Genomic DNA, 12620 nt, shown 5'->3' with positions numbered 1-12620 from the left:
TTTTGTGTTACGCCCTTAGCAGCCGTCTGTGGGACGTAACAGTGGGATTATGGGAAGCATGAGCGGGCATTCCGCGCTTGTGTTAAATGTGTCAAATATTTTAACGTGATTAATTCAAAAAATTAATTACCGCCCGTCAATGCGCTAAATTTGACAGCACTTTACATTCTGTCAGAAACTCGTTCGGTGCGTCCCCGTACCGAACCGAGGACCACGTACCGTAACGGTTCAATACAAATACATGTACCGTTACACCCTTAATATATATGTATGTATATATATATTATTAAAACTAGAAGTCAAATGATTTTTAATTGAATCACAACAACAGAAAACTTCATTAACACTCAGTAAACTTGTTTCAAATTTTAAGCCTCCTCCTCAGCCAAACAAAATGACATTCACAGTTCATATCATGGAATTCAAGCAGATATCATAACATACAGTATTTTGTGGTGAAGTGAGTTTCTCAACCAATCTCAAACCAATTTAAGGCTACATGTGGAAACTGAGCTAGCTACGACGGAAAAATGACCGCACTGTCTTGGTGTTCAATAAATGAATTTAGACAAGGCTCGTTTGTGTAATCTCTCATTTAACGTACCTCGTTTATTAGAAGAAAGCAGCGAACAGGAGGGGTAAAGAAAAAAAGGAGAGAGAGAAAAACAGAAGAAGCACAAACAACAGCAACAAATACACTGAACGCCAACACTATGAATATGTTGGTGTTACTGTATCAGTAGTTAGTTGTATTATTTAATTAACTATATTTCTGGCAAACATTTTTATGAAGATTAAATATACAAAATGTTTTACCTAAAATAGGTCTGCTAAGCTTATTTTCAGCTAGCTATTTTATATTATTTCAATAAATCTGAGTAAAACTTACTTGAAGCACTAGCAGATGATTTCACTTATTACTAGTAGATGCACACTGAAAACACTGGAATTTAATTTTATTATTATTATTATTATTATTATTATTTTTTTCAAATTTAAGGAGTAGGTGGGTTTTTGAAGTGCATATGCATTCGTTCAGGTGATACACCGTTTAATTGAAACCTTTGTTTTCAAAAAACTGCTAAAGAAACATTTAGAAAAATTCCGGAATAAATGTCTGGATTTTATTAGGAAATTTAAATTGTATTATTTGAACACAAATTATATTAACATACACAAGAAATACAAACTTGTTAATCATCTCTTAAGAATCCAGAAATGCAAAAATAAAATTAACATTTGTCGTATTACAAATCAAAATTGTCTAAATAATTTAAATTAAAAAAAATAAAAAAAACTTCTTAGTAACGGTGAGAAAAAAAAACTTCTGATATCCCTCCCATGAAATTTAATTATGTACTGTGAGAGTTGCGTGTGTATGTTTGGAGGGGAAGGGGGGTCAAGTCATGAGCCAATCAAACGTGTGTTTTAGGGGGGAAAAAAACATGGAATGGCATATTCAGCAAGTGAAGAGGGGTAAATGTAAGCCTGAAAATATTGAAAATATTTCACTTAATGGTAGGGTCAATTCTATCGTTACAGCAAATGGGAAGACAATCTATAACTGAACACATTATCCAATGCAAATAAGGTTGCTTAAAAGTTGGTGGGGACAATTTGAGCCTCTCGAAAAGTTTGTGTTTTGTCCCTACTGTCCCGATGCAAACCTACGCCCTTGCATTTTGCGGTCTGCTCTCAGGGTGAACTTGTTGGACGGCCAGACCTGGGCGTGTTGGCAGTTGTTTTGAATGTCCTCCACTTGTACACCATTTTCCAGAGAGTGGAATGCCTGATTTAATATTCTTTTGGGATCCCTTGAAATCCCTTACCAGACTCATACAGTGTCTACAATCTTCTTTTTGAAGGCCTCAGACAACTCCTTTGATCTCACCATGGTGTTCTCTCTCACTTCAACAGTCAGTCACTGTTGAAAGTATTCTTTGTTGAGGAGTGGGGTGAACTTTCTTCAGACAGATGTCAAAAACTGGTAGATGGCTACAAAAAGTGTCTCACTGAAGTTGTTACTACCTACTAGGTGGGAGGGTGGCCTAACTTTTTCCTCAGTTAGAATATGTATTTTTGTTGATGAATGTAGTGTAATGAGTAAAACAATGTTAATTTTTGTTGTGCACTTGCAATTAAATCACTCTTTTCCAGAGATAAAGGAAAAACAAGATCAGATATTGATATGTGAACATTTCTTAATAAAGAACTGAATATTTAATGGGGTGTTGTACTGGACTCACAGAGCCTTTCTGCTATCCAGCGAGTTAAACACCTCCACACAAAAAGTCACAGACGCCAGGATGGGTTTGGACCTCGATTTATACGGCAGGTGTAAAACTGAAACATTGAAATACACAACAAAAATCAGTGTGCTTCTGAGTCAGCACATCCCTCTTAAATGTTAACATAAATGTCCATATACTTACAGGGAATGCCAATGTAAGAACTTAAAGTGATGACACACATCCGCACAGTACCATTTGCTTTTCTGTTCTACCGAGAGTGGCGCACATTCCCGCGCACAAACTTCCTGACTCTCTTAAAGGGGCAGTGCACCCGTGAAACACATGAGAATATTCAGACAAATAATGGGGGCAGAACACTCCCCGTCTGGTATCTTAAGGATACCACAACTTAAATAGCACCCGAGAGTAACAATACAATCTCTGAAATGGGCCTATAAAAAGTCTTAACAGTCGTTTGGGAGGCTACTCGAACTTCAGCCTTCCTCACGATTCCATCTTCACTGGGAATCGTCTTTACTATCACCCCCAGAGGCCACTAATTCCTTCTTGTTTGTTTGTTCTTTAGAAGAAAAACATCTCCTTCTTTGATGTCAGGTGTTCTGCGATGCCATTTCTGTCGAGCCTGAAGACTGTTCAGGTACTCCTTACGCCATCGGCTCCAGAAGTTGTCAGCAAGGAATTGAACACGTTTCCAGTGGCTTCGAAGCATTTCTTTCTGGCTGAAATTGTCACAAATTTGGGGAGCAGATTGTGTTTTTTGTGTCAGCAGCATTGCAGGTGACAAGATGTGTGGATTTTCAGGGTCCGATGACACTGGCAGCAAAGGACGTGCATTTATGATGGCCGTCATTTCTGCAAGAAATGTGGTCATGATTGGGACTGACCGAGAGCTATAGTCGGCAGGATTCTGGTTGGTTGGGACAACGTGCCATTGTTCGGGAGTCGTTGACTCTCTAATACGTCGTACACGATTGTTCACATACACATAGAAGCGCCGTGACTGGTTTTGGATATAACCAAGGAGCACCTCGCTATCTGTGTAGAAATCAACATTGTCCACCGAGTGATCGATCTCTTCACATATCACTTTGGCCATTTCGACTGCCATGACGGCGCAGAGTTCTAGGCTGGGAACGGTTAGCTCTGGCTGAGGAGCGAGACGTGATCTGCCTAAAACAAATCCAACCTCTATCGTTTCATCATGAGCAGTGACCTTGAAGTATGACACTGCACAAATTGCTTTCATAGATGCGTTTGAAAACATGCACAGTTCAATGTTTTTGGCTTGAGACATTGACAGTTCAGTATATGAATGAGGTACACAAACCTCACTGAGACATTGAAGTGACTGGTGCCACGTCATCCATCTGTCTTTCATGTCCTCTGGAAGAGGTGAATCCCACTCAGTGGTTTGAAGTGAGAGTTCTCTTAGAAGAAGTCGTCCTTCAATAATCACTGGAGACAAAAACCCAAGAGGGTCAAACACGCTGTTCACGGTGGAGAGAACTCCTTTGCGTTTGTAGGGTTTTTCAACATGTGGAATGTGGAAGGTGACATAGTCCTCCATTATGTTCCACTTCACACCGAGGCTGCGTTGATCTGGAAGAGCATCCTTGAACAGATCCAAATGCAGAAGATCTTTGGCGCGATCTTCATTTGGGAACGCATCCATAACTTTGACCTTATTAGATGCTATGTTGAGAAGACGGAGATTTGATTCTGCCAGCATTGATTGTGTTCGTTGTAAGAGGTCAGTGGCTTCATACTCTGGCTTTTTCTGCAATATTTGCTGTAGTAACTTGAATCGGCTGATTACATATTGGCGATTGCTAGGCAACAGCGCCCTTGGTTGGCGAAATGGCAGCGGAGCAACCCAACTTTGTGTTCCATCTTTAAAACACTCTTTGTCCATCAATTCGAGGAAAAGCAGATCTTCCATTGATGGAGCAATTTTGTTGTCGTTTTTAGTTTGGCAAAACACACAGTTTCCTATTGTGTTGTTTTTTGAGTTGCCCTTCACATCTGTTGTGTTAGTCAATGACAGTTGTTCATTTGGATGGTGAATGACAGGTCGGACAGCAAAGTGGCTTTCACATGGAAGGAAATGTGTGGGCCTCCCTTTCATTAGTTAGGATGTGAGTCTTTAATGTGGTGACTTGTGGAGGTTTATGAGTACTGCCCAAGCACACATCTCCTACTATCACCCATCCCAAATCCAACCTCTGAGCGTATGGAGCATCATGAGGACCATTGATTTGACTACGCACTTTATGAACCCTCAAAATGTCCCTTCCAAGTAGCAACAAAATCTCAGCATTGCTGTCTAAAGGAGGCACTTCGTGAGAAATGCTTTCAAGATGGCGATGCCCATTTGCAGCAGCTGGAGTAGGGATTTCTTCTCTTTTGTTTGGAATCATGTTGCACTCAGTTAGCGTGGGTAAGGGAATGCCAAGCGGGCCATCTATGGATTCGATTATGTAGCCGAAGGCTCTTCTTCCAGCTGTAAGGTTTGTACCACTACATGTTTGAAGGGTGTAAGGTGTCGCATTACCTTGAACTTTAAATGTGTCGAAAAACTCTGAGCGTGCGAGAGACACATTGCTTTGGTCATCTAGCATAGCGTACATTTTCTTGCGATTTGTGGGATCGTTTTCAGGATAAACGGTGACCAGGCATATTTTAGCACATGACTTTCCAGCAAATCCCACTCCGCACACTTCAGTACAACTTGAAACAACAGTTTCCTCCTGTTCTTCTTGAAACTCCCGGCCGTTATCTGCTGAGGCTTGGGGAAGTTTGGTGGTGTGAGGAACATCTGAATGCAAAGCAGTTGGATGCTTTTCACTGTGACATTCTGAACATTTAACGACAACATCACAGTCACGAGCCTCATGTTTGTTGGACGCACAGCATTTATAACAGATATTGTGTTCCTTTAATATTGTCTTTCGTTCTTGGAGAGGTTTCTCCCTGAAACCTCTACACTGCTGCAAGGCGTGTGGTTTATTATGCAGAGGACAGTGCTTGTCCGGTCCTTCAGCAGGTGGAGCAGTAATATTGGTTTTATGCACTGACACAGTCTTGCGTCTGATATTTTGACACTCAGTGTATCTGTCTCTATTAGCTCCAGTAACATCCAGTACGTGTGGATTAAAGCTTGGGTCGTTGCGTGCCCTTGCTTGTGTTTCGATGAAATCCAGAAAGAATCCAAATGGGGGAAAGGTTACCTTATGCTGCTGCTTGTAACGCGAACCCTCCATCATCCACTTGTCCTGTAGTCCAAATGGAAGTTTGTCCACAATTGGAGCGATCCCCCTTGCCGTGTCAAGGTAAGAAAGTCCGTGCAAATATCCTTCTTTTGCAGAATTAATTTCCAGTAGAAGATCACTTAATTCTCTTAGCTTTCTGTTGTCTCTGTTTCCTATTTTAGGAAAATGTTCCAGTTTTGTGAAAAGAGCGCCCTCTATGGCTTCTGGTGAACCATACTCATGTTCTAGTCTCTCCCATATAGGGTCGACTGCCATATATGGTTTGTTTATATTCACTGCTTTTATGCGTTTTGCATGCTTGCTGGATTCAGGTCCAAGTGAGTTTATTAAGAGATCAACTTCTTCTGCTTCATTGAAATTGAGTGTCTTGATTGCATTGAAAAATGACGATTTCCAACACAAATAGTTCTCTGGTTTGTCATCGAGCTTGCTGAGTTGTGATGTCAACAACTGGCTTTTCAACAAATACTTTGCAAGTTCATTTGTGTCACTTTGTTGCGCCTGAGTGTAATGCTGAGACTGTCCGACAGAGGGCAGCGTAAGACCAGGAGAAACATAACGTCTACGCTGCTGATAATTATTTACTTGGGATTGCTCTCCCACTCTTTCTGGTGAATAAACGGGTTTAGCATCATTATTTTCTGGCGATCTCGGACTTGCATAACTTTTTGTTACTTTCGGCGGAATTCCACGTGACATTTGTGAATCTTCCTTTTTGACTGAATGCACACTTTCGTCTTGATTACCCATTATTTCTGACGGTGCTGTAGCAGACTCACTTGGTCGACGATGTCTTTGAACATAATCTGCAGTTCGTTCATGAGTGCTTTGCATTTCTGTAGGTAGAAACCTCGATCGCTGACTCTCATTGGTGTTGAACTCGGCAGAAACTGACTCCAGAACTGCCGCTTCGACAGCGGCAGCCTCAGCTTCTCCTTGCATTGCTAGCACATCTAGCTTAGCCTCTAATTTGGCTTTTTCGACTTTTAGCTCGAGTTCTTTCCTCGCAAACTCGGCTTTCTTTTGAGCAGCTTCTGCTTTGGCTCTAGCTGTGGCAGCTGCCAGTATTACACTAGATGCAGTGGAACGGCTTAACTGTCTTGAAGATGAAGAACGTACTTCGTGATCCATGGTGTTTGCGGGTGTGATGTGCCTTTAAGCTCCCTCGATAATACTGCGTATGCCGTGCTGGTCAGGATACAGCGTGTGACGTGCAGCGCGAGGTACGGAGCTCCTCAAAAGGCATCCCAATTCTTTGGTCTCTTTTCACTGGTGTCCCTTTTACTGGAATCCCTTTTTACTGGATTCCCTTTTTACTGTACTGGACTCACAGAGCCTTTCTGCTATCCAGCGAGTTAAACACCTCCACACAAAAAGTCACAGACGCCAGGATGGGTTTGGACCTCGATTTATACGGCAGGTGTAAAACTGAAACGTTGAAATACACAACAAAAATCAGTGTGCTTCTGAGTCAGCACATCCCTCTTAAATGTTAACATAAATGTCCGTATACTTACAGGGAATGCCAATGTAAGAACTTAAAGTGATGACACACATCCGCACAGTACCATTTGCTTTTCTGTTCTACCGAGAGTGGCGCACATTCCCGCGCACAAACTTCCTGACTCTCTTAAAGGGGCAGTGCACCCGTGAAACACATGAGAATATTCAGACAAATAATGGGGGCAGAACAGGTGTCCTAATTTTTTCACATGACTTTAAATAAACAACATTTTGAAATAAATACCATTTCGATAAATAACAAATTGCGCAATATTGCCCTTAAGTTGTAAAAGAAGGTAATATTATTATGAAAAATATTTTACAAGCTATAAAGCGTTTTTTCATAAAGGTTTTTTTTTTTTTCTTTCATCATGCCTTTTTTCATAATAGCCTTTTTATTTCATAATGTCTTTTTCCAGGGAAGATTCCAATTAAATAAGGCATCAGAGTCAAGGGCGCTTTCACACCAGCTCTCTTTTGGTCAGTTTTAAACGGACCAGAGTACTTTTTCTCCGGTCCGCTCAAACTCGTCGGTCTCGGTCGTTGCATTTCCCATTAATTTTGGCACTCCTGTGATTCCAGTCTGACTAGTTGATACCCGATTGCACGATTACCAACTTTGGCTCAGCGTAGGACGCCGGGAGCAGAAGCGGTATCACAAGCAGGAAGAAGATGCATATTTATCGTAAATAAAGGAGGGAAATTTAAACATTACCGACATGGATGAATTGAGAAATGTTTAACGAGAATTATTAGTAATTTCTCAGTGTCCGGAGAGAAATGTGCCAAAGAGTTATGTTGGTGAATATGGAGTCACAGGAGCGCCAAAATTAATAGGAAATACAACGACAACCAATAAAAGAGAACATTTACAAATGCAGTTGTATAAAGACAATCAATAAAAGAGAACATTTACAAATGCAGTTAAATAAAGACAGTCAATAATAGACAACATTTACAAATGCTTTCCCAATCGTGCTTTTGCTTATTCCGTTTCATTATTGCATGTACTTGATGGCTGGCGCTGTCTCAGAAAAACAAAAGCCTCGCCCATTCCATTGGACTTGGGCGGAGCATTTATTTTTCCGATCGTGTGACAGTTCAAATCATTTTGGAAAAAGCAAACAAGCCCGACCCTGATCTGTCCAGCCTGACTAGGTGGTACCAGATTTCACGATTACCTACGCTCAACGCAGGACGCCGGGAGCAGAAGCAGCATCGCAGGCAGGAAGTAGATGCACATTTATAGGGGATAAATTTAAACATTACCGGCGTGGAGGAATTGAGAAGTGTTTAACGAGAATTAGTAGTAATTGCTCAGTATTTGGAGAAAAATGTGCCAACGAGTTATCCTTTCAACGTGGCTGTGTGAACTGCGTCCTGTGACATGAGGGCTTATACGTGACTAGTACAGCGATTAGACTTAATATTCTTCCGAACCACTGAAGCTAACTTCTTCTATGATCGCTATCATTGTTTAGATTGTCATCAAGCATGTACAAAAATGACTTTTGAACAAGTTGAAAGTATTTACAGTAGGGGTTATTGTGGATGCTGTGTTGACTGTTGATGTGTCGGCGCGGAGCTCCTATTGGCGCACCCGATGCACCAACGCGACGCTCCCATTGGTGGACTGCGGAGCCACAAGTATATATAGATGTGTTTTGCAGTACCGCGGTGGTGGGAAAAAGAATAAAGAGGGTCAAAAATGAGTAAAACTGCTGTGTTTATTTCCGCTGCCAATTCTTTCTTTGCAAGCGCTACATTATTTTAACGAAATAACATAGCCTTGGACTTAGACCATAGAATTACCAATCGAAATGGTCACATTCTGCTGCTGGTTAGATTGTTTTTTTGCGGAGCTGGTTGTGAGGGCGTTCCTGACGTCGCACCTGCATCCAATGCAAGCTCATCAACACGGGTGATCCAAGAGTGTTTATCACAGTGAAAGCCAAACGCTCTGCCTGGGTCGGCCCGCAATGGGAAGGTGTGGCGCAATGTTTGTGGGAGCTGTCTGGTCAACTGGTGGTGAAGTCTATGCTGTGTTATAGTGACAGAAGCTGGGACATGCGGAGCCTCTTTGTGCGGCTGTTTGAGTCTCTCTCTCCGAGAAGTGGCAACAATTTTTGACAGTCCAAAAAGTTACCAAAGTGAGAGTGATCAATCGTGTGATTGCGGTACCACGCGGTTCCTTTCGTGGTTTCCACGATGCAATTTTTATATACTCCATTTCCCTTGAGTCGGGAGGGAGCAAGCCTGCCATTGGCCGAGTGGCGACTTGCTATGCTGTGCTACATTAGGTTTTTTTTTTTTTTCTTTTTAACTTACATGCATTCAAACATCTCCACAAATCGGTCTGTTGAAAAAAAAGGGCACGTAGAAATGCATGATTATATTATCATTGCAAAATAAAAGACTGTAATAAAAAGCAAAAAAACAATATACAGTTTAACATTACGTGCAGCATCACAGCACCACACTCCCTTTCCTCCTAGGAGGGAGGTCTTTCCTCTTCTATTTGTCCAATCAATGTGTGCGCCTTTTGTCCACGTCATGCTACTTGGAAAGTTTGGTTAGCGCAGTGTGAATGCTGAACCTTTTCAACTACTCATTTGCATATGTTGCTGCGAGGTAGCTCTACAACTGCAACCTGCTCCTCTTGGTCTAGTGTGAAAGCGCCCTGGATCATGGAGTCTGGTCGTTAGCGTTCGGTAGCGTGGATGAACTGTTAGGTAAACTCATCAAAAACACTGCTGCTGAAATCCTCGCTCAGGCTGATGTAAAGGCCTTTCATCATTATCTTACCAGTTTGCAACTTCTCTAACTCTGAAGCCAATCGCAACCAAATGCTAACGACCGGACTCCACGATCCAGCCGATCACTTTAACTGACTCCGCCTTATGTATTTGATTGACAGAGCATACGCTTCATGGTGCTGGAAAATGACATTATGAAATAAAAAGGCCACTGTGGAAAAAGACTATGAAAAAGACGCTTTCTATCTTGTAAAATCTCATTGTGCTGAAAAACGACAATATGACATAAAAAGGCTATTGTGGAAAAAGCATTATGAAAAAAAAAAATACTTTGTGAAAAACGCTTATTATCTCGTAAAATATTTTTCGTAATAATACAGTGGTACCTCTACATACAAAGTTAATTTGTTCCAGGACCTTGTTTGTAAGTCGAAATGGTCATATGTCGGGCAGTATTTTTCCCATAAGAATACATTATAATTCCTTTAATGCATTCCACAGCCCAAAAACATACACTAAATCCTTAATAAATACTGCTGTTACTATTGCAAATAGCAATTACAAACAGCAAAACAAATACATTATGAATAAAAATCAAAATAACAATAATATAATAATAGCAATGATAATAATACCAGTTATAATGTAACAAATCGGGTTCTAATTCTAACTTTTTTGCTGTACCTGAACGCACCGTGGGGCTGACATGCCAGTGAGCAAGAGAGCGCTATTTTACTTTCTTTTTGGATCCTGGCGTCAACAGCAGTGGATACTCGGCGAGTTGATGGAATAAATGATTAGAAACCTGACGAAGCTGGCGATTTCTTTGGGGATCGTAACACAATAAGAATTGTCACCTTAACTTATAAAGACTGACGAACGAAGGAGGACCGCCGCCCGAGATCGACATTCTACGGCCCTATCGTCGACCCAGTTCATGAATGCACACACCATGCTTATATTTTGCTATCATTTACATCTTCATTTGAATGGTAAGCATCACCACCTGCACTAACCTTTTTGGATCTAGTGTTGATTTCTCTCACAAGAAAATCAGCCGTGCTTCCGGCAAAACAAAGAAACTGTCAAAAATTGTATTTCGAACATGTCGTCAGATGTAGAAACAAATTTACGTCGGATGTCGAAACGATCGTGTGTCGAAGTGACCGTATGTCGAGGTACCACTATATTACCTTATTGTACAATTTAAAGTGCCTGTGACACGAAAAAGCATGTTTATTTCATAATACACGCGGTATTTTATGCCCCTGAATGATATGGACCGCTTGGATGTGTGTGGAAGCGATCGCTATATTTATTTAGTTTTTTTGAATCCCGCGCCATGAAAATGAGTGACTTCAGGCTTCGGTCTTGCATTGAGGAGGAGGGCGCTGTGACGTGTACGGTAGAAGACGTTCTCTTCACTATACAGTGTACTGTTGTGTATGAGGACGAAGGATTCAGCTGATTTTGCGGATTAATACTTTTATTTTTTGCATCACGCCAGCCAAACAGCTGCAGAAAAATCATTCTGTATGCGGGAGAGGCGTATGCGCCTTTTTGGAGTTTCAAAAGGTTCCCATTCACCGTGGATATTTACTGTGGGACCATTGGACTTACAAGGAAATGAGTAAACATCTTGTTTTGTATTATGTCAAATACGAATACAGTGATTACAAAGTAAACACTATAAAATTCCTTTAAATAAAGGACTACTTACGTTTGATCATTGATAGGCATGTAAAAAGCTATCCTCATGCTCATTAGCAGTTAGCTGTTAGCACGTTAGCTACACAACAACTCCAGCCACCCTCCTCCAGGGAACGAACTGTAAATTGCTCTCCGCCGGGCGGTTTGCCGATCCGCAAAGAAACTCGACAACCGGGTCGTCATGTCAAATAATCCAGGCTAGTTATGTGTGATTTTCCACTTCGAAGACTTTGAAACATCCCTCGGTTCGGGTTAGCATGTCGGCTAGCTGTCACTCCTTCTGGTCTGTTTACATTCTCCGAAGCCGGGGAAGGGAAATTACATATGTCCGATTTAGGTGTCATAAAATATCGTTCGGGAGGTGTGACAGTAAAGGTGAAGTCGACTGTTTTGACCATTATGGAGTAATTTTGCCATTTCGTCTTGAATAAATGGATTTTTATTATTTTATATTCCATTTAGCACAAGATTGTTATTTGTCATGACCATGCCATTTATTTAGCAATTGGGGAAAGTACTTGGGTAAAAAGAATATCCTGTAAAAATATTGAAGTAAAGAGACAGAAACAATGACATTTTGCCGCTCTCTTCGTCGCGTTTTCCTCATTGTGAATAGTTCCCCCTCGACGGGCTGACTGGTCCTTCTCAAGCCATTTATATAGCTATTGGGGGAAAATACTTGGATAAAAAGAATATCCTGTAAAAATATTGGGAGTAGAGAGACTGAAACAATGACATTTTGCAGCTCTCTTCGTCGCGTTTTCCTCGTTCTGAACAATTCCCCCTCAATGGGCTGAATAGTAAAACCGATGAGCCTAGTCTACCGCTGACGTCATCCACCTGTTGGGGACGCTAAAGCCCTATAATGGTAGGCGTGGCTAACCGGCAGATTAAAAGACTAATTTCTCGTCATCTGCGCTTTGCTAAATTGTTGTATATAGTCGAATCGTCTCAAAATATGATTCTAATTCACATAATAATGCCATTTAAGACTTTTTTTCTGGTGTCATATGCTCTTTAAGGGCCATATTATAGAATTTTTTATTAATCAAAATGGTTTTTATTTCAAAATCTTGTTTTTATTTATTGAATTTTGACCCTTTTGCGGTTCCGTAGATGACAAACTACTA

Source organism: Corythoichthys intestinalis, chromosome 17, assembly GCF_030265065.1.
Source record: "Corythoichthys intestinalis isolate RoL2023-P3 chromosome 17, ASM3026506v1, whole genome shotgun sequence".
In the NCBI taxonomy this organism is placed as follows: domain Eukaryota; kingdom Metazoa; phylum Chordata; class Actinopteri; order Syngnathiformes; family Syngnathidae; genus Corythoichthys; species Corythoichthys intestinalis.
The sequence above is the reverse complement of the archived record's forward strand: the minus strand, read 5'-3'. Positions refer to the sequence as shown.